Source organism: Cydia splendana, chromosome 23 (assembly GCF_910591565.1).
Source record: "Cydia splendana chromosome 23, ilCydSple1.2, whole genome shotgun sequence".
Taxonomy (NCBI): domain Eukaryota; kingdom Metazoa; phylum Arthropoda; class Insecta; order Lepidoptera; family Tortricidae; genus Cydia; species Cydia splendana.
The window spans coordinates 11,364,689-11,385,947 of NC_085982.1; positions in this window are offsets into that span (position 1 = coordinate 11,364,689).

Consider the following 21,259-nt stretch of genomic DNA (forward strand, 5'->3'; position numbering starts at 1 on the left):
AATCACGATACAATAAGCCACTCTGCTTATATTTTACCCGTAAATAGCATAATCACTGGATTCTACGGCGAAATTCTCACCTTCGTCACAATAAAATGAGAACCAGTAAATCATTTTTCACCACCTTAAAAGATGCCTCACGCTAGAACGGTCCGCGTCCGAGCCAAACAACCCGACAATTCGTTTTCTGTGACGGGTGATCGGGTCACGTGATGCTTTCTATAGAAAACTGAAGTTTCGAATGTCTCGGCCCTGGCCGGACAGTTCTAGCATGACTTGTCCTTAACACGTAAATGCTCTCCTTATTCTTCAAAACATGATGATAAAGCTTAATTTTATCCACTAGAGTGACAAAGTAATTTGATGCAAATTAGGAGTTGTTTCCTCGTGTTGGCATGATAAAATTGACTTTTAAATGATGATTAAATATTTGAAATGTACACTGATGGTTCTGAACAACAAGTAAGTCATCATTAACTTAAGAGTTATTTTCTTGTCGGTATAGAGTATCTTCCAGTTTTTCCATTCTTGCTCCAGCTCTTCGACTTTTTGATACGACACTTTTTCGTTTCACTTGTTCTAAAAAGCTGCGTCTGGGTATTCCTCTACCCCGCTTGCGTCCTATCCGCCCCTCCAGGATAGTTTTAAAGAAGTGCTCTTGTCGTATTAAGTGTCCAATCATTTTTCGGCGTCTATTTGCAATGGTGTTCAGGATAGCTCTCCTTTCATTCACTCTTCTTAGCACCTCCTCATTCGTTATCTCGTCCCTCCAACTAATGCCTTTCATCCGCCTCCAGCACCAAATTTCAAATGCTTATTCTCTTTTTATCTCTTAGGGTCATTGTCCACGTTTCACTTCCATAAAGGGCTATACTCCAAATGTACACCTTAATCACTAATCAAAAGCTTCTTGCTTCTACTGGTTATTTATTTAAACTTTATTGCACAAAATGTACAAATGGCGGACTTAATGCCTAAATACATTCTCTACCAGTCAACTATAGGGCTAAACAGAGATGTAATAAAAATGGTCCAAGAAAAAAAGTAAGATAATTATTTCTTCTGGTTGAAAGCTTTTTACAAGTAAGTATGTATTGTTTAGGAATAACTCTGTACTTTCCTACTACAATATATCTACTGTTTCACCCTTTAACGTTACCTGAACGATAAATTGTTCACTTAATGAAGGGCGGCATGACAGCCCGGAAATTGGGCGCGTTACCCCCCAGAATTAATCCATTCCTAACCCTTTACGGAATAAGCGTCTTTAATTCGTACGCTTAGGGCGATTTTCGTTTGAATATTGAACCGAGTTTTCAAAAGGATATGATGCTGTTTAAAAGCTTTGATGGGATGTCAATGGGGTAAATGTGTTATGTATTTTTTTCTTTATTTACTTTATACCAGTTACGGTTATTATTATCGTGACATTTAATTTTATATTTATATTTCTTTTTGGGGATTAATGAGGCACTAGTCCCAAAGGCGACTAAGCATTAAGCGATCGACTATTTTTTCGCTCAAGAAACAAACAAAAGATAGAGATTCCGTGTCGGTAAAAGAGAGAGAAATATTAATAGGTAATTTTATTTTACGAATGGTTCTAAGCGATTTGGTTTTTTAAACTGTAATGGTTATATATTTTGTATTAAATAATCAATTAAAAATAGTAATAAAAGAATAAATAAAAAGTTCCTTTAACGTCAAATATCAAGTATTTATTTTTAAATTAGATCAAAATTGAAAAAGTTAAACCAAATTCAACTTTACCTCAAAAATGTCTATTAACCGGTAAAACCGTAATTTGTGTAAGAAAAAAATCATGTTTATTCAATTATGTACATACAAAATACTGTTATTTTGATGCAATATTTAATAACATTGTTTAAATTAATGTATATTAATAACATATTATTCGACCCTTATCAAGGGGTTGTCAGAAACATTCCCCAACCGATAATTCTAAAATGAATAATCTATTTGCGTATGTCATCTTAACAAAATTTATTTCATATGTACAAGCAATATAAATATTCTATGGATAGAATTTATAGAATAACTGACAAACTGGCTTCAATATATTTACGTACTTTAAGCGCTACTTATGGGGCCCACTGATTATCAGTCCGCCGGACGATATCGGCCTGTCAGTTGTTCGGAGCTGTCAAATTTTTGTTTTAACTAACAGGCCGATATCGTCCGGCGGCCTGTTAGTCAGTGGTCGGCTTTATATAAAGTTAGAATTTTACTGACTCAACTATGTATTGAGTACCTACATACAACAAAAGTATGATCTATTTACTAAGGAAAACGACGAATTTCAGATTCAGCTTTTTAAGTAGGTATGCACAAATTTATGGTAAGGACCGTATCGTTAATTATGGATACAGATAAAAACTTGTCTAACTGTTGACGTGTGTATTATTTTGTATTACTATGTTCGGGGGTATTTTTAAGGGCTACAAATATAATGACCACCAAAATATACTTTGGTACCCTAAATAAAAAAATCATGCTTACCAAAAAAAATTACTGAACACCAAAAAAATAAGACCTAAAAATACAAAAGTACCACCACTTTAATTACGACTGCACTTCAAATTGTATTCAAATACCAAATATATTGAATGATCACCAAAAATCATTAATGATCACCAAATCTTGAAGACCAAATTAATGCGATATTTTCACCTAAATAAACCACTATGATTACCAAAAAATTTATACATATTACCAAATAAAGTAAACTGATGCCAAAATTACTAGCCCCTCCCGCTCAACCCCCCGTAGCCCGCACCGCATACCTACCTAACCTAATCTACTTTTCTAGTAGCATTTCGTTATGCTACTAGAAAAGTAAGTTAAACTGCTATCAGTTAAGTGGGTTAGGTTAGGTTAGCACTGCGACCCTTACAGAAACGAAATGGTACTAGAAAAGTAGGTTAGGTTAAGTTTCAACTGCTACCCATACAGATACGAAACGCTACTAGAAAAGTGGGTTAGGTTAGGTTTGAACTGCGACCCTTACAGAAAAGAAATGCTACTATGTAGAAAAGTGGGTTAGGTTAGGTTTGAACTGCGACCCATACAGAAACGAAATGCTACTAGAAAAGTGGGTTAGGTTAGGTTTGAACTGCGACCCTTGCAGAAAAGAAATGCTACTAGAAAAGTGGGTTAGGTTAGGTTTGAACTGCGACCCTTACAGAAACAAAATGCTACTAGAAAAGTGGGTTAGGTTAGGTTAGAACTGCGACTGTTACAGAAATAAAATGCTACTAGAAAAAGGTGACGAAGTGGATTAATTAATTTAGTAGGATAACGATATATTAAATGTTTGCACATTTTTAATTAAACTGTGGTTACAATTTTTGTGAACATTTACTATTTTTGCGTTTACAATGATTATTTTGGAGCCATTTGCTTTAATAGGATGGCAAGATTTAAAAATTTGGTTATCATTTTACATTAAAATGGAGTTCTAATTTTGGTGGTCATTTACTATTTTTGGGTTTACAATTATTATTTTGGTGTCATTTTCTTTAATAGGATAGCAAGATGTAAAAATTTGGTTATCATTTCACATTAAAATGGGGTTTGAAATTTGGTAATCATTGACTATTTTTGGGTTAATAATGATTAGTCTGGTGTCATTTCCTTTAAAAGGATAGTAAAATGTAATAAAATTGGTAATCATTTCACATTAAGTAGTAAGTAACATGCCATATTCTCTAAAAGGCCACCATGCACAGATCCAAAACTTTTTTCCAACTAAAAGAAATAATTAAACTATGCCCAGATGTTTCGCTTTACGAATTATATGTAATTGCTGTTTACATAGTACGATTTTTTTTGTGTAATATCTCGACTTTTTCGCAAACCGCAAATTTTCTTGTAGTATTTGTCCACAATCGTTGTAGTTACTCGGGAGGATTAGGTAAATATTGTCCAAACCATATGCTTTACGTGATCTCCCAGGACGAAATGTTACTTATTATTAAAACACTAATTAAACTATATGTGTAATTTTTAAATAAAAATATAATGCCAGAAAAAACGGCCAAGTAAAGTTGTATCCATAATTAACGATACGGTCCTTACGCTTCAAAATTGCCTTGGCACTAATTTCAAACATAATAACATTTGGAAACTCATATACCTATGGGTTGGGGTTGGTGAAAGCAACAAAATGTTATATGATCGCTAGGAAAAGACAAAATGTTATAAGATCGGTGCAAATTATATTTTCTTCAACTAAATAAAATGCTAAAAATGACGTTCGGCCCGATTCGAACTTTAAGATACGTCAAATATTACGTCTAGATACGATATGGATTAGATATGTTTCTTCAAACAAAATCGCCACTTTTGACACTGACATATTTAATCCATATTATCGTATCTACACGTAATATTTGACGTATCCTAAAGTTCGATTCGGGCCGTGTGACGTGTGGACCTCTTTATAAAAGCTTTGTAAAGCGGAGTCTTTCTGCATAAGTCTACGTTCTCGGGTCAAACAGAGGGCCTACTGCGAACCACGTTCGATTCGACGTGTTGCCTTGTCACACTTACGTTTGAATTTACAAGTGCGACAGAGAGGCGACACGTCGAACGTGATTCGCGATAGGCCCCTCGGCTTCCCCTGTATATTTTATCAAAATTTCGTACGGGGAGTGGAATTTTAATTTCTCCTCAGCTCGGTAAAGTATTTTTATTTCGTTGTTATTAACATTTTGTGTAACTTTTCGGTAACTTGTTGATTCTCTGCAGTTTAATTAGACTCCGAACCGTGCTACAAAGGCTCAGCTCTTATTTTAGATGGTTTATAGGGTTGTCACCAAGGACTGTTGCCGGTATAACTAAAAAAATATGGTTGTCTGTAAAGTCGGTTTACGGACGATAATTTTGCGTGATAACGTCATAAGAAAATATTCATGAAAAATTGCATACATTGGCCGTAACGTTACCATGGAGCATGCACGAAAAAGTGCTAACAATACCACTTTTTCGTGCATGCTACCGTTGTTCAACGATTTATAAGACGTTATCACGTCAAAGTCAAATATCTCATATCATTCACAATATTTCCTTGATATTATAGGTATTTAGGTAAGGATAATTGATACTAGGTTAGAAATATTATACAAAACGTCAAGAAACTATCGTCGTGACCTAATGTATACATTTTGTTGTAAAATGTTAAATTGTAAAAAATTAAACAACCATCATTTTAATTATTTTAAAATGTTTTTGGTCTACGTCCACAATTAAGTAATACAGCAAATCCTACACTGATATTTCAAAATATAAAAAGAAACAACTATAAACTAAGTTCCTTCATACGACGTGCCTATTAATTGATATACAGAAATGCAATGCATAGTCATCTAAACTTGGAAACCTCGATCTTTCCTATGTCAGTTAACAAAAAATCGCGATTAAAATAAATTTATAATTAGTGACAACCCTGAAACTTAGATGCTTCAAAGGAATTATTAATTTACATTTTACGCTCTCGGAACGTAAGGCGGGCAATTCCGAGTGATTATAATATGCTTAGCATGTGCATCTACGTGGCTAAGGAGGTTAGAAATAATTCTAAACGTGTATGAAAATAGGCTAGATCAAGTCTTTATTAACTTTTACAGTGCATATGGTACTGCTTTACCGCCCTAGTGCGGTAATTGGCACAATACGTGCATATGTCGAAAATTTAAAGGGCCATATGTACTGTAAAACGTTGTAGCATACATGTGCGAATATATCTTCTTTCTAGTTTTCGGACTTGTATAGTGTACTATAGTGGTCATTTTCTAGTCGACGTCAAAAATATGTTCACACTTTTGTACCTTATTCCTTTGTAATAAGGCGAAAAATGTAAACATATTTTTGACGTCGACTGTACCACTGGACTATTTATTTGGGTGCTTTTACTGTAAGTACATAAAAGAAAGGGTAAGCGCTGGTGGCCTAGCGGTAAGAGCGTGCGACTTTCAGTCCGGAGGTCGCGGGTTCAAACCCCGGCTCGTACCAATGAGTTTTTCGGAACTTATGTACGAAATATCAGTTGATATTTACCAGTCGCTTTTCGGTGAAGGAAAACATAGTGAGGAAACCGGGCTAATCCCAATAAGGCCTAGTTTCCCCTCTGGGTTAGAAGGTCAGTTGGCAGTCGCTTCCGTAAAAACGAGTGTCTACGTCAATTCTTGGGATTAGTTGTCAAGCGGACCCCAGGCTCTCATGATCCGTGGCAAAATGCCGGGGTAACGCGAGGAAGAAGAAGACATAAAAGAAAGGGTAAATATGTAGGTAGGTACTAAATAAAACGTTAATAAAAACTAGTCCCTACGTCAATTCTTGGGATTGGTTGTCAAGCGGACACAAGCTCCCATGAGCCGTGGCAAAATGCCGAGATAACGCGAGGAAGAAGAAGGTACCTACTTAATAAAACCTTTAGCAGAAAGAAGCACAAATTTAATGTCCCGTGAACAGAACAGATTCAATAGACTAGTTTATAATCTACTCGAGGCACGGGGAGACCGACTCATTGGGTTCATAAGAAACGGCTAGCATCGGCCCAAGATAAAAGAGTTGGGATCATTGAATTATTATTAACTGTAGCGAAGCCATACCAAACACTGAAGTTATAATCATCATATCAGCCATTTATCGTCCACTGCTGAGCATAGGCCTCTCTTCTAGTACGCCATTTGTCCCGGTCCTCCATCCTCCGGATGTCGTCCATCCAACGAAGTTATAATACATAACGCAAGCAAGCAAGCGCCGTAAAATTGATAGCACTCACGCGTTTATGTCGCGAGACTCACGCTCCGCTTCTATAGTTTGTTATCTAAACCACATCAACTCATGGCGCAAAATACTGGTTCTCTGTGCCTGTTCTATCTACTTACTAATAATAGTTCAATGGTTGGGATAGTAGTAGGTTGGCTAGATGACAAGTTATTGTATGGTATCAGTCGATCCAGTTTTTTCGGATCGACTGTGTTTTGCGGATCAAATGTCTATATCGGACCTATTGCATGCATGGAAAACGAAATTCGGGAATGACAGTTGGTCTGACAATCGTACACAATATGCAAAACGCTCCTTACTCTCCTTACGCTCCTGACTACTCCTTCCTTCTTACTAAACGGTACGTCATCGTGACGTCACTATCAAGTAGAAGACGTTTTAAAAACGAGAAAAAAAACGATTTTGACGATAATATATTCTGTTATATACAAATAATTTTTAAGTACTCGTAAAATGAAAGGTAGCTAGTTATCGAATGGCCCCGTTTGTCCTATTTAAAAAGCCTTAATTTTTAAAATTTGAGGTAAGTATTGGATTTTTATCATTTTAATTTTTTTTGTCCAATTTCTTATATAATTTATTCGTTTTATTTATTTATTTATTTATTTATTTAAACCTTTGGGAAACAAACAGGCAAAAACAACACATATAGTAAATCAGATAACACATTCACAAGCCACACAGTTTCCACTAATGAATAATAACAGTTATGTTGCTCAGAATCTAACATTAAAACAATTCAAACTTAAACCTACTTTAACATTAATAGAATTTATTTACAACATGCATAACTCGAATACCTAACTTGAATTGATGTAATAACACACATAAAAACAACATGCGAACATTGGAAAGTATGATGTAACATAATTACTAATGGATATTATTTTTACCATTAACTGTACTTTTTATTGCAGAAACAAACTGTTGTAATGATAAATGAAATATATCAATATCAGAAAATTTTTCATTATAAGTTCTTCATTTTCTATCTATTTCATTATATTGCCGTAAAATGTCATCATCGCTGTTAGCTATAATGGTATTAGTCGCACTTCTCTTATGACTTGGGCAGAAAGAGATAGAAGGACTAGCCAGACGCAGCCGGGATGAAGCCGAATCGGTTACGATATCGCCCACCCGCTCTAATTTGCCAATCGACGGAAAAATTCACTTGGACCGGGTTATGCGAGATGTAACCAATAATTTTTGAAATATTTATTTTCTCTTAGTAATAAGTACTAGAGGACATAATTACTTGTTTAAGTGATAACGGCTGACATCATTTAAGCCATATATAATGTACCTAATGAAAAATAGCCAAGAATACGGCTTAGCAAAATGCTGTAACTCCATAGTTACATCATTTTGCCACAATTATTTTCTAGATCCAATGTTATGGCTACTAAGTTATTACTTACAAACTGATTCATTGAAAAGCGAAAACATTGTGAGTGTAGGTATTTCTTAAAAGGACATATTATCGACTATCACAAATGCAATTTTTTTCCGTGAATTTAACATCGTGACGTCACGGTCAACTCACCTACTTTTTATATTTCTATCCGAAATAGAACTTGTGTTTAAAAATAACTCCTATCTGTTTTTCTAATAATTATCTGGTGCTTTATTTGATGCATGGTGTAAAATAATTTATTTTAAGTACAGTATAATACCCTATGTCCCATCCCACTGCTGGCCTGCTGAGTACAGGCCTCGTCTCAGGCTCAATGCGGGCTTCATATCCACCTTTGACTTTGTTCGCAGATGTATGCAGGTTTCTCCTCAATATTTTCCTTCACACAAATATTTAACACATAAATTATGTTAATGCAGACGAGAATACGAAAAAATTATACCTAAAATATGCTCTTTGATATATTCATACAATTCATCACATCAAAGTCAAAATGAAAAACCTTTGTTCTTCAAGAAAGGCGAAATTATAACGGAAAACAAATTCCCGGAAAATATATTCTGAGTTTTAAAAGCGGTAACAAATTATGTGTTCTTCACACATAAAGTACTGTGTGCTTATGAATATATTGACGTCTTTTTTCTTCAGGGAAACTCGGAATATTTTCCATGTTTCAATTAAATGGCCACCCACAAATGTTTTCTTAAAGAACCGTACCGTAAAACGGGGTGAGTAGGTTTCGCGGGGAGAGGTGGGTTATGAATGGGGAGAGAAGGTTTGAGAGGGGGGTGAGAAGGGATTTTAAGGCTACTGCTACAAAAATAATGTATTCCAATTTAAAATGGAGCTATAGTAATACGCATAATAATAAAAAATCGATCCAACAATCTTCCAAAATCACCTTTGTATGAAAACCCCTCTCACCCCAAAACGAGGCACTACGGGGTGAGGTGGGTTTTCCTCTTTATCGTCAAAGCTATGAAATGAAACTACCCAAAATAAAATAAAAACTAAAATACAAACGTCCGGAACACTTATTATATACACCATTCAGTTTTCATATGTAAAAATAAAATGTTATCGAGGTTTGAATTTCAGTTTTGACCCTACTCACCCCATTTTACGGTATTCATAAAACTTTACGGGCCTGATTTCGTTGAATTACGTTTTATCCCTTTCTTACAAATGCATAAGTCAAAATGACAGATAAGGACAAGCGATTATTAGCTAATTGAGGTTTGTAGCGCGTTTATGAATGAAAGGGGGTAACTGGTTGGAGTCATAGAGTTCGATTCGGATATAAGAATAAGTTACGGTTTTTTGTTTTGATACGACCTTCAAGGTTTCTCACGCTAAGGGCCACTTGCACCATCCCACTAACCCGGGGTTAACCGGTTAAACCTGGAGTTGTCATGGTTACCAGTACAATTTGACACTGGGTTAATGGTTTACCAGTTAACCCCGGTTTAGTGGGATGGTGCCAGTGGCGCTAATTGGTGTAATGCTATGCGCAATTGCGCACCAATCACCAAGACTATTATCAAGGTCGTGTCAAAACCAGTTCAGGATCATAACAAATCGTTAAATTTGTATTAAATATTTGTATAGAGTTAGACCAAGAAGAGTCTGCAGCGATTTTGATAGCCCGCGCCGTGCAAGTGATATTTCAAACGTCAAACGTCTATGACATTATGACGTATAAATAACACTTGCACTGCGTGGACTATCAAAACCGATGCAGACTTTTCTTGGTCTAACTCTACTGAATACTTACACAAAAAAAAACCGGCCAAGTGCGAATCGGACTCGTGTTTCTAGGGTTCCGTACATAAGTCCGACTCACGCTTGGCTGCACATTTTTAATAGGTTTTCCTGTCATTTATAGGTAAAGAACTATTTTGTGTATTTTTTTCAAAATTTTAGACCCAGTAGTTTCGGATAGTTTCGGGGGGGGTGGTCATTTTTTGGCTATTTTCTTAAATAACTTCGAACCTATGTATTTTAAAATTATAAAAAAAAAACATGTCCATCTTTGGGTCACTAATTTACATATATCTACCAAATTTCAACTTAATTGGTCCAGTAGTTTCCTAGAAAATAGGCTGTGACAGATGGACAGACAGACAGATGCAAGAGTGATCCTATAAGGGTTCCGTTTTTTCCTTTTGAGGTACGGAACCCTAAAAAATGGCGAAGATAAAGTAAATTATAAGTAGTAGTTAGTAACCTTTTTAAATCCTTTTGCATCACAATTGCTTAACTTATTAATTGGTCTATTTAGCTAGGTTTTAGTTCTTAGTTAGGTTTAGGCAAATACTATCGATAAATAATGATTTAGCTGTTTATTTATGTGATGTAGTTAGACAACAGTAATCCTTAGAAATAAATAAAATGATTAAAAAATATATGTCTGTGGAAACTCAGAAATTACAAAACACGTCCCGTCGCATTTTAATTGCTCCAACACTTTGTAGTTAAACGAATAAACAACGGTAACTTTCATTACAGCAACCCCTCATCAAACTCAAATCACAAACATGACAAATACAAACAAACTTACATTCGAACCGACAATTAAACCCAAAAACATTAGCCACAGCTGGGCGCAAACTTTCGCTGGTTCGGTTCAACTTGCCTTAGTGGAGCTAGTGATATGGCGAAGCAGGAGGACGATTTTAAGCAATAAGTAGCATTGAAACTAAACGGCCTCCTAGAGTAGTGGGTAGTGATCCTGCCTACGAAGCACGAGGTCTCGGGTTCGAATCCTGGTAAGGGCATTTATTTGTGTTTATCACAAATATTTGTTCCTGAGTTATGGATGTTTTCTACGTATATAAGTATTATATATACCTATGTATTATGTAAATCGTCGTCTAGTGCCCACAACACAAGCCTTATTGAGCTTACTGTGGGACTGTGTGAAATTGTCCTATACATAATATTTATTTATTAAAAAAAAAAACCAGCAGTAAAAGTGCATATATAATTTATGAATTTATTCCATTAATAAATTAATTATGCACATTTGCAGCTTATAATAAATCTAACACATTGAAAAATAATGCGCTTTTTCAAGCGCTTGTATGTTTTGAACGAGTATTGCTAATTCATTGTACGAGTAAAGTACCATTTATTTTTGTTAATATTAGGTTTTTTTGCCAATTTACTCATAATCCAGTATCCCATAGAAGCCGTAATACTATAATTAAATATTTAGACACTGTTTGGTCCTTTTTTACTTCAAAAAATGTAAAACAAGGTAAAAACAGTCATGGTGTTTTGATATTTTTAGAAGCTTACAAAATTATTTATTTTTGGTGATTTATTCAGAGCATTACATTTATTTCTTGCACGGCAGCCATAAATGAGTCTCTTATTGATCGGCGTGGTTTAAACAAATCAAGGCACAGTCTTAATAATAAGGTGCATGCTCGTTTGCTTTAGATATCACGCTTTATGTCAGCTTTGCATGAGTTGCGCTAATTAGGCCCGCATTCTGAAGCAAATATGTGGCGCATTTGCTGGAGGCACCTATCAAACGTCAATTCATATTACATAATCATATTGAATTAAGTATTTTCTTTATCATACATTTTCTCTAGTACGTTATCTCCAGGTATTTGTTTTTGATTTAAATATGTACTACTTTTGACTGCCTTTACCGCCCTACGGCAGTCAACTATACCTACATTTAAAAAAATATAATATAGTCAAGATAATCAAGTCGACAATATTATACAGCTACAACTTTGGGAACATCACATTATTGTATTGAAATACTTTGATATGTATGTGTTTTTAATAAATCACACTATCTAATCTATTAGACTATTTTCAGTTTTATAATATTACGAGATTATCTTCAAAAATCTAGAACACAACGAATTAGAGCCTGGTTACCTCCAGCATAAAGTGGTTCCCTACGTGCTTGAAATACCCACGGTCCGATTCCGAACTCCTGACTTTACCTGCCGCATCGCAATGAGCAAAAATTCACTGATAACCGGCCCGGTTAAATTTAAGGTTTAGTGAACTGGAAGGTAGTTTGAAATGTGCAATAAGGTTGGCAGAAACCGGATTAATTCCACTTATCTCGCTTCCACGGTTGGAAGGTCAGATGGCAGTCGCTTTCATAAAAAATACCGGCCAAGTGCGAGTCGGACTCGCGCGTGAAGGGTTCCGTCCCGTTATCTATATTAGTTAATATTTCAAGCGTCTGTTGCCGTGATTAATATCGAGCAAAAAACGACAAAAAACACGTTTGTTGTATGGGAACTCCACTTAAATATTTATTTTAGTCTGTTTTTAGTATTTTTGTTATAGCAACAGTTATTTGCAATTTATAGGTAGTTATTTGCAACAGAAATACATCATTTTGAAAATTTCAACTGTCTAGCTATGACGGTTCATGAGATACAGCCTGGTGACAGCCAGACGGACAGTGAAATCTTAGTAATAGGGTCCCGTTTATACACTTTGGGTACGGAAACCTAACTAGTGGCTACACCAATTATTAGGATTAGTTGCCGAGCGGACTCCATTGCAGGCGGGACAACACCGAAGATGATGAAACATTCAGCAAGCCTTGGGTCGTCCCATTCGTTTTTTGCCAAGTTCTTAAATTAGTCCTATTCTGCTTTCGTCACCCATTCTACATTCGCCCCGTTCGTCGGTGGGCTTTCTCATCTTTGGTCATAATTGTTGTTTGCCTTTTTCTTATTCCGACCCATTCCGGTATTCTTCATTATCTTGTTTGGGCATGTTAGTCTATCTCGTTTTCAGTCTCATTCATTATTCGTCATCTTTTCTTCGACACGTTCGTTATTGGTCCCATTCGGTTATTGACAAGTTCTTAATTTGTCTTATTCTGTATTCTGTCATATTCTTCATTCATCCCTTTCGCTGGTAGTCTGTGTCATCTTTGGCCATATTTGTTGATTGTCTTTTTCCCAGTGTGATTATCAATTTCATCATCCCTTCGTTCCCGTGGGTGTCATAGAAGTCGCCATGAAGAAGGTTGACAGCAGTTACCAAAGCTTTAATCAGTCTGAAACTATCTAAGTAGCCATACTACTTTGCCCTGGTCTAAGACCAGGCACGGCACGACGTAGTAAGCCCCGTGTCCCCGTTTTGGACTAATCTCCCCTACATGTGTATTGTTTAGGATACATTTAATTAATATTTAAGTATAAGGATGAAATTCTAGGTCCATGGGGTCCCAGCGCGCATAAGTTGTTCGCAGAAATCGCGAAGCGTCTGGTTGACGTAACTGGTGACCGAAGAGCTGGCGGCTACCTCGCACAACGTATCAGCATTGCGATACAGCGAGGAAATGCCGCCAGCATCCTTGGTACAATGCCTCAAGGGCCTATTTTATTTAGATTTAAGCTAGTTATTAATTTCGTTTAGTAGTACCACTGTATATATATTGTATGTAAATAAATGATTTAAAGTATAAGGATTATTGTTTACGGAATCAAAACAAAAACAATACAAATAGTAAATGGGACGAATATCGAATGGGACGAATATCGAACGGGACGAATATTTAACGGGACAAATAGAGAATGTGTCCAAATTTCATAACATCCTAAATAATAAAAATACGAAATTAGAATAAGACCAAAGACGATAGGACGAATAACGAATGAGACTAAAAAGAAATTGACTAACATCGAACATGCCCAGAGAAGATGATGACGAATACCGATTCCGGTATTCTAAGCCGAAATAAGAAAAAGGCAAACAACCAAGTATAACCATATATGAAAAAGACCACCGATGAACTTGACGAATGTAGAATGGGTGACGAAAGCAGAATGGGACTAATTTAAGAACTTGACAAAAAACTAATGGGACGACCCAAGAGTATACCACCTAAACATACATCCTAACAACAAACTCTTCTTCTTCCCTCGCGTTATCCCGGTATTTTGCCACGGCTCATGAGAGCCTGGGGTCCGCTTGGCAACTAATCCCAAGAATTGACGTAGGCGCTAGTTTTTACGAAAGCGACTGCCATCTGACCTTCCAACCCAGAGGGGAATCTAGGCCTTATTGGGATTAGTCCGGTGTCCTCACGATGTTTTCCTTCACCGAAACGCAACTGGTAAATATAAAATGATGTTTCGTACGTAAGTTCCAAAAAACTTATTGGTACGAGCCGGGGTTTGAACCTGAATGAATTAGAGACTCACTAGATATGAAATAGTAAATAAATGTGACGTTCCACTGCAAAAGGTACCTTATCGCGGCTGGCGCTGCGATTCGGGAAATGAATCAGAGATTCACTAGATATGAAATAGTAAAGATATTATCTTTACTATATCGTATCTAGTTAACTCTAATTCATTTCCCGAATCGCGCCGTAAGACACTTATATCATTTAAGGGATGTGTAGTCCGCATAATCGGCTCAGTAAGTTGTTTGTCTACTGCTACGTATCTCCTAAACGTGTTAGTTTGCAAGCTTAACACTGCATTACCCGGCTTACTTAGGTTTCGGGTGGTTTCCGTTTTGGTAATATTGTTTTGTCATAAGAATTTTTGAAAAATATATTTATACTATTTAGTATTTGTGTAAAGTATGTGTTGTTGAAATATTTTCAACGTAAAGTACCTATATTTCACTTAAAAAATATATAAAAGCGGTTATTGAAAAAAATTATTAAAAAACCGAGTCAATTGAAGTAGGTATCATTTATCATCATTTTATTTTGTTGATATTTTGTCCAAAAACAGAGCACTAAGAAATTCAAAGATATGTATCATGTCCCTAATCTTACGCAGGATAAAATAGTAAGTACTTCATCATCATCATTCAGCCTATATACGTCCCACTGCTGGGCACAGGCCTACTCTCACACGCAAGAGGGCTTGGGCTATAGTCCCCACGCTGGCCCAATGCGGATTAGGGACTTCACATACACCTTTTGAATTTCTTCGCGGATGTATGCAGGTTTCCTCACGATGTTTTCCTTCACCGAAACGCAAATGGTAAATATCAAATGTTATTTCGTACATAAGTTCCGAAAAACTCATTGGTACGAGCCAGGATTACTAAGTACTTAACCTATACATTTTATATTCGATATTGAGATACAATGCAACAGCTTCAGAACATAGGACCTTAAAGGGGCCCACTGATTAACAGTCCGCCGGACGGTATCGGCCTGTCAGTTGTTCGGAACTGTCGAAATTTTGTCCTAAAGCCCTTGCTATATACACGGTCGCCAACAAGCCTTCAGACCGCGTGGCCTTGGTCCGTCCCGGACCGTGTAGACAGTTGTTTCCAACAAAATTTGACCAAAACTGACCAAGGACAGACCAAGGTCAGACGGTTAGGGCTTAACTGACAGGTCGATACCGTCCGGCGGACTGTTAATCAGTGGGCCCCTTAACTTCGATACACATATACAGGGTGAAATTTAAATCACTGGCCATATTTATTCCAGGCACTAGGTTACACTTAAGGAATCTATTTAGCGAAAAAAAAGAGTACATTTTTTTTTAATTTTCATTTTTCAATTTTTAAATACTTTCCACGAGTCGTGGTCACCCTATTACCACAAATGTAAACAAACCTAATAGTAGGTTTTAACAACAACATCAGCAAAACCCTTATCTGACCTTCACTAAACCTTATAATCGTTGCAATAGGGTCCACCTAGTTAGTGTTGGCGACGGTAGGCAGGTTTATCAATTTCGAGGGTAGTCTAAACCATTCCGCGCTAGCGGTAAACATAACGGTTAGCATAAATGATTAGTCACTCGTCACTCGCCAACCTTAAAATAATAATCGCGCGCGTACTAAGGTTTAAAAAAATGTTATCGAACCGGGAATATTAGGAAATGGTACGGTGTTATTTATTAAGTGGTGAGTGTTTACGTGGTGCACAAAGATTATACGAAATGGAATCAGTTCCACGCCTTCGCAGACAAGGATTGAATCCAAGAGTACCATCTCGTGGGACTTTCGTTAATTGCGTCGACTTTTAATCAAATGTAGGTACATAAGACGATTCAATTTTTTAAATACGCCTGAATGCAAAGATTCCTGACCTAGTTTTTACTCATTGTTTTTAAGCCACGGACGTTTTGTTAATAATCATTAGTCAGAAATAATATTTTAGATTAAAAATGGGTTGCCTTTGCATTTTGACGGATCTAAGCCCGTTAAAGTATGAAGGAAAAATTAGCAACTTATGTAGGTAAGCGTCTTATCTCGCTGCAATAGGATTCATAATTGGTGACGCTATTGCAAACAGCGGGAGGGGCGGGGTGTCAATGACCTTAACTGATAAGAGAGAAGCGGGTGTAGTGGGTAGTTGTCGGTTCACCATAACGTACGAGGTTTTTAGGACAACTTGATGATGAGTTATTTCGAAAAAAATGTACTGAGCGGTATTAAAAGAAAAAACACGTGTTTAATATTTTTTCGAGTTCTTTCGGGTGTTTCAATTTGGCCAGTGAATTAAATTTCACCCTGTATTCAAAATGTTTTAGACCTCCAATAAAAAATATTATAATACAAATTCTTCCCCTGAGGGGGTTGTATGTATTTAAAGTGATGTATACAATATAATTCTCAATCAAAAGGGTACTTCTTGTCGGTTGTCATATGGCGCTATTTCGATATATCTTCAATTTGTAGTTGAAAACGTCACATTTTTATTGTATTATTCCCAACTTATTGAAGTAATCTTACCAAATGGAATAAGTTCATAACGGACTAAACCCAAAACTGTCCCTGTGCTAACGAGATTAACACGTTAACTTTCCAGTTTTAATATAATGTAAGCCGAGGGTTTACCACCCCTGCCCTTTCTTAGCTTTAGCTTTCTTGGGGTCACAATGGGGTATTTGAGGGGCCTTCCTTATTTGTATAGTAATTTAAGTACTCGGAGGTACGATTGTACCATCACGCTCCGCGATTATTGCGCCATTTAGGGCCCTAGCTAAATTGGTTGTTAAATACTTACGCTATAGAATCTCCAATTTAGCAAGAACATTGAGAAGAAGTGGAAGAAGAAGCACATTGCCCGTAGAACCGATGGCCCAATTTGGGGCGCAAAGGTTCTCGAGTGGCGACTACGTACCGGAAGGCGCAACGTGGGTAGACCCCCCGCAAGGTGGACTGACGACCTGGTAAAGGTCGTGGGAGTTCACTGGATGCGGGTGGCGCAAGACCGGTCATTGTGGCACTCTTTGGCGGAGGCCTATCTCCAGCAGTGGACGTCCTCTGGCTGATATGATGATGATGATATTTCGACGCAGTTACATGCATCTTGTTCACGGGTAGCTGATGATAGCGGGTGGGTATCAAAGTTGTGTAGACCGCGCTCGGTATACCCTCATTCGTGCGCGTCGGCTGCGTTCGCTTTCAATGTTACCACCGGACGCGTTCACACTCGTTGAAGTCGTAAGTCTAGTGAAATCATTCAAAACAGAATGCCATTTTAAAATGAGAGTGTAAGATATGGCGGTGGTTAGGTTAGGTTAGTGTAGTGTGACTCTTAACCGATATTGTTCTAAAATGAACAACTCTATTTAAAAGGGCGTTAGTGACATATGTTTCTCATCGATTTATGCTGTTTTTAAATGGATAAAATGGATGAAGGCGGCGAAGAGTCCTCGAGAGCTCGTAAGTTGAGAGGCGATGATAGAACAAAAGCTTTGTTTCATGCTTTTTTTTAGAAAAAAGCTATGTGTTTTTAATAAAAGGCCAAAGGCCATAGAGTATCGCTGTAGATTAAAAAAAGCGCTGTGTTTTTAGCAAAATGGTTGAATTACCTAACCCGATCAATTGATCATGATGGTAAACTAAAACCATCATAAGTTTAACAAAAACTGGTTGTTGATTGATACTCATAGGTTAAAGGTTTGAAAGGAGGAAAGGAAGGAGGAAGGAGATGGACTCACGCTAGACCGGACCTGGCCCGGCCCGAGGCGCCCGGCATGTCATTTTCTATGACGGCTGATCGGTGACCGCGTAGTGCTTTTTAACGTAGCGTCGGAAGCTCCAGCCCGGCCCCGGCCCGGTCATCTTTAAACGAGAGCGGATTTTAATTTAGAAAATCTGATCGTGGTTTCGAGTAAAAGAGATTTGAACATTCTTGCGAGCTTCTTCAAATAAAATATCTAAAAATATTTTCTAATGAAGATAAAATATACTCGTATTTATCATAACTAAAATATCAAATGAAAGTAGTAAAGAATAATATACTTAATTTATAAGATATCAAGTTAATTTATGTAACTATTAATTAAATAATATATTTATATTTATTGTGTCATTGTCAGTGCACAGTTAAAAATAAATAAGACAACTTCTAAGAAAATGATAAAAACAGATATACAAAAAATTTACCTTTCCAGTCTACTTTTTTCGCGAAGTTCATTAGCAAAGTCGATTTAGTGCTTAGAGTTCCCTAGTCTTAAACATAATAATATCTACTTCATTGTGTTCTGTTCCCCTAGAGTAAATTTCATTAGATAGCGTGACATACGCGTTTGTGTTAAGTGTCATTTTGTATGGGATTTTGAGTTTCCAAAACGTCCCGCTTGGCGCGCTGTTCAATGAAAGGGATTCCGTTGGTATTTTAGGTAAACGTACTGGTGCTCGACGCGGTCCCAGTACATGTCATCTTGAAACTTAAGTCATTGTCAATAGAGGTGACAGCAAGGTGTCAACTATTGGGCATTATCATGTCGAGCACTAGTACGTTTACCTTATTGTGTGACATGCTTTCCTGTACCTATCGGTATTACCTAGCCTGCGTATGTACTTATAATTTATCAATAACATTATTCACCAAAAAAAAGGAAATCAAAACCATTCTTAGCCTACAAGTTGTCTTTAGACTAAGAAATTATTTATTCATACAAAGTTATTAATTCATAAACCTTCAAAACTAAAGTAAATAAACTAAGTATTGGTGAGAACGCAACTATTATTGTACAATTCAAAGCAACATTTTAAAAGGCGGCAAAGCGAAAGAGTCTCAAATACATTATTAATGTTAACACCTTTTTAGAGAACCCACAAAAGGTAACGATTTCTTTCGCAAGTGAAGCGATATATTTTAAAATTGATACTTCCTTGCTACATATGCAATTATTCAATGTCCTAGATAAAATGATAAAAGAAAACGGGTTTTTATTGTGCTTGAACTTACTTTGCTGTTGGATTGATCGTTTCTACTAAATAAATATAAAACTTGTAAAAACTCATCATTCGCTTGCCCTTATCCCATTCGTTTGGGGTCGGCGCAGCATGTCTTTTTCTTCCATACCTCACTCTCGCCCGTCATCTCATCATTCACATGCATTCGTTTCATATCGTCTCTCACACAGTCCATCCACCTTTTTCTCGGTTTTCCTCTCCCATTACTTCCCTCCACATGTATTCGTAATACCTTTTTCGTCACATGACTTTCATCCCTCCGCATCACATGCCCGTACCACGCTAGGCGATTCGCTCTTACTTTTTCTACTTTTAAAAACTAACGGAGAATAATTGTAAACTTTGCAATGAAACCAGAAATGTGCCAAAGAGAATTAAAAAAACAAGTCCTTCTTCCTCGCGTTATCCCGGCATTTTGACACGACTCATGGGAGCCTGGGGTCCGCTTGGCAACTAATCCCGAGAATTGGCGTAGGCACTATTAGTTTTTACCCCTAGTAGCGTAGACACTAGTCTTTACCGGTTTTCCAGCAATAAATACGTTCATAAGTAATGTTCCTAAAACATGTCTAAATGCATGTTAAAGCTATTCGTTGTTGCAGCTTCAGAAGCTACGTAAGTAACGATTAACTAAACGTATGCAAACGAGTGCACTGCGGGATGGGATTTGAGCGAGCGTTTCTAGTGGGGTGGAGTCGATAAGATTTAAAAACTTTTTGTACCTATCCTCATAAGGCTCGCTTAGTAACAGTTTGGTGTAATTCAAATCATATTCAAATTGAAATTGATTTGTTTTGTTTCATTTAATTTACAAAAAAAGCTCTATTTTCTACACAGTAAGCTACACATATTGCATCTTTCATTTGTACCTATGTCCTTAGGAGGTACTTATAGCATTTTTAATACAGGTACCTGTTATACTGACGACATTTTTTTAACTATTACGGTGGTAAAAACCTTTCAGTTCATCTGATGGGATGCAGATAACCATGCAAGCAGAATCGCAACCATGGGTATTTTAAGTAAAAAGTTTATTGATTAGTTAATATTAGAGATACTTTCATTTCTTACTCTCAAAATTTAATTTTTACTGTGTGTACAGTCAGCAGCAGAAGTTGCTAAGCGGGCGAGGTGTTCAAAATGATCTGGACGCGACTTTATTGGTAAGAGGATAAGAGCATGTCAAGGTAGTTTTGAACACCTCGGCCGCGTAGCAACTTCTGCTGCTGACTGTATATCAGGTTTTGAGAGAGTAATGTTTTATATTCAAAGCTAAAAACTATGCAGGTAATGTTTTGGGGAAAGTAAACTAGTATTTTTTTTTAGTCACACGAGGCCACCGAAAATAAAGCTAGTATAGAAGTTTTACATACTAAACTACTACTCGCTCTGTTAGCTTTGTATAACATTTTTTTGCGATAACTAGTAGCAGAGTCGTTTTAAATTACAGAATAACTTCATTGTATGACGGCGACTAGGTTTGTGTGACTCTTAAGGCAACTCTACAGACACCACTGTCCCGACACTATGTCAACTACACAAACTCTCTGCAATGCCAATCACGAACCGAGCCTCCAACCTCTGCCTGCAGAGGTTACACGATATATTGAGATATTTTTTTTTATGTTATTAAGGACGACTCCACATATTTCTCTGTCCCGACACCATGTCAAGTACACAAACTTTCTGCAATAAGTAATCACGAACCGACTCTCCAACCTCTGCCTGCAGAGGTTACACGATATTTTGAGATATTTAAAAAAAAATGTTATTAAGGACGACTCCACATATTTCTGTCCCGACACTATGTCAGCTACACAAACTCTCAGCAATAAGTAATCACGA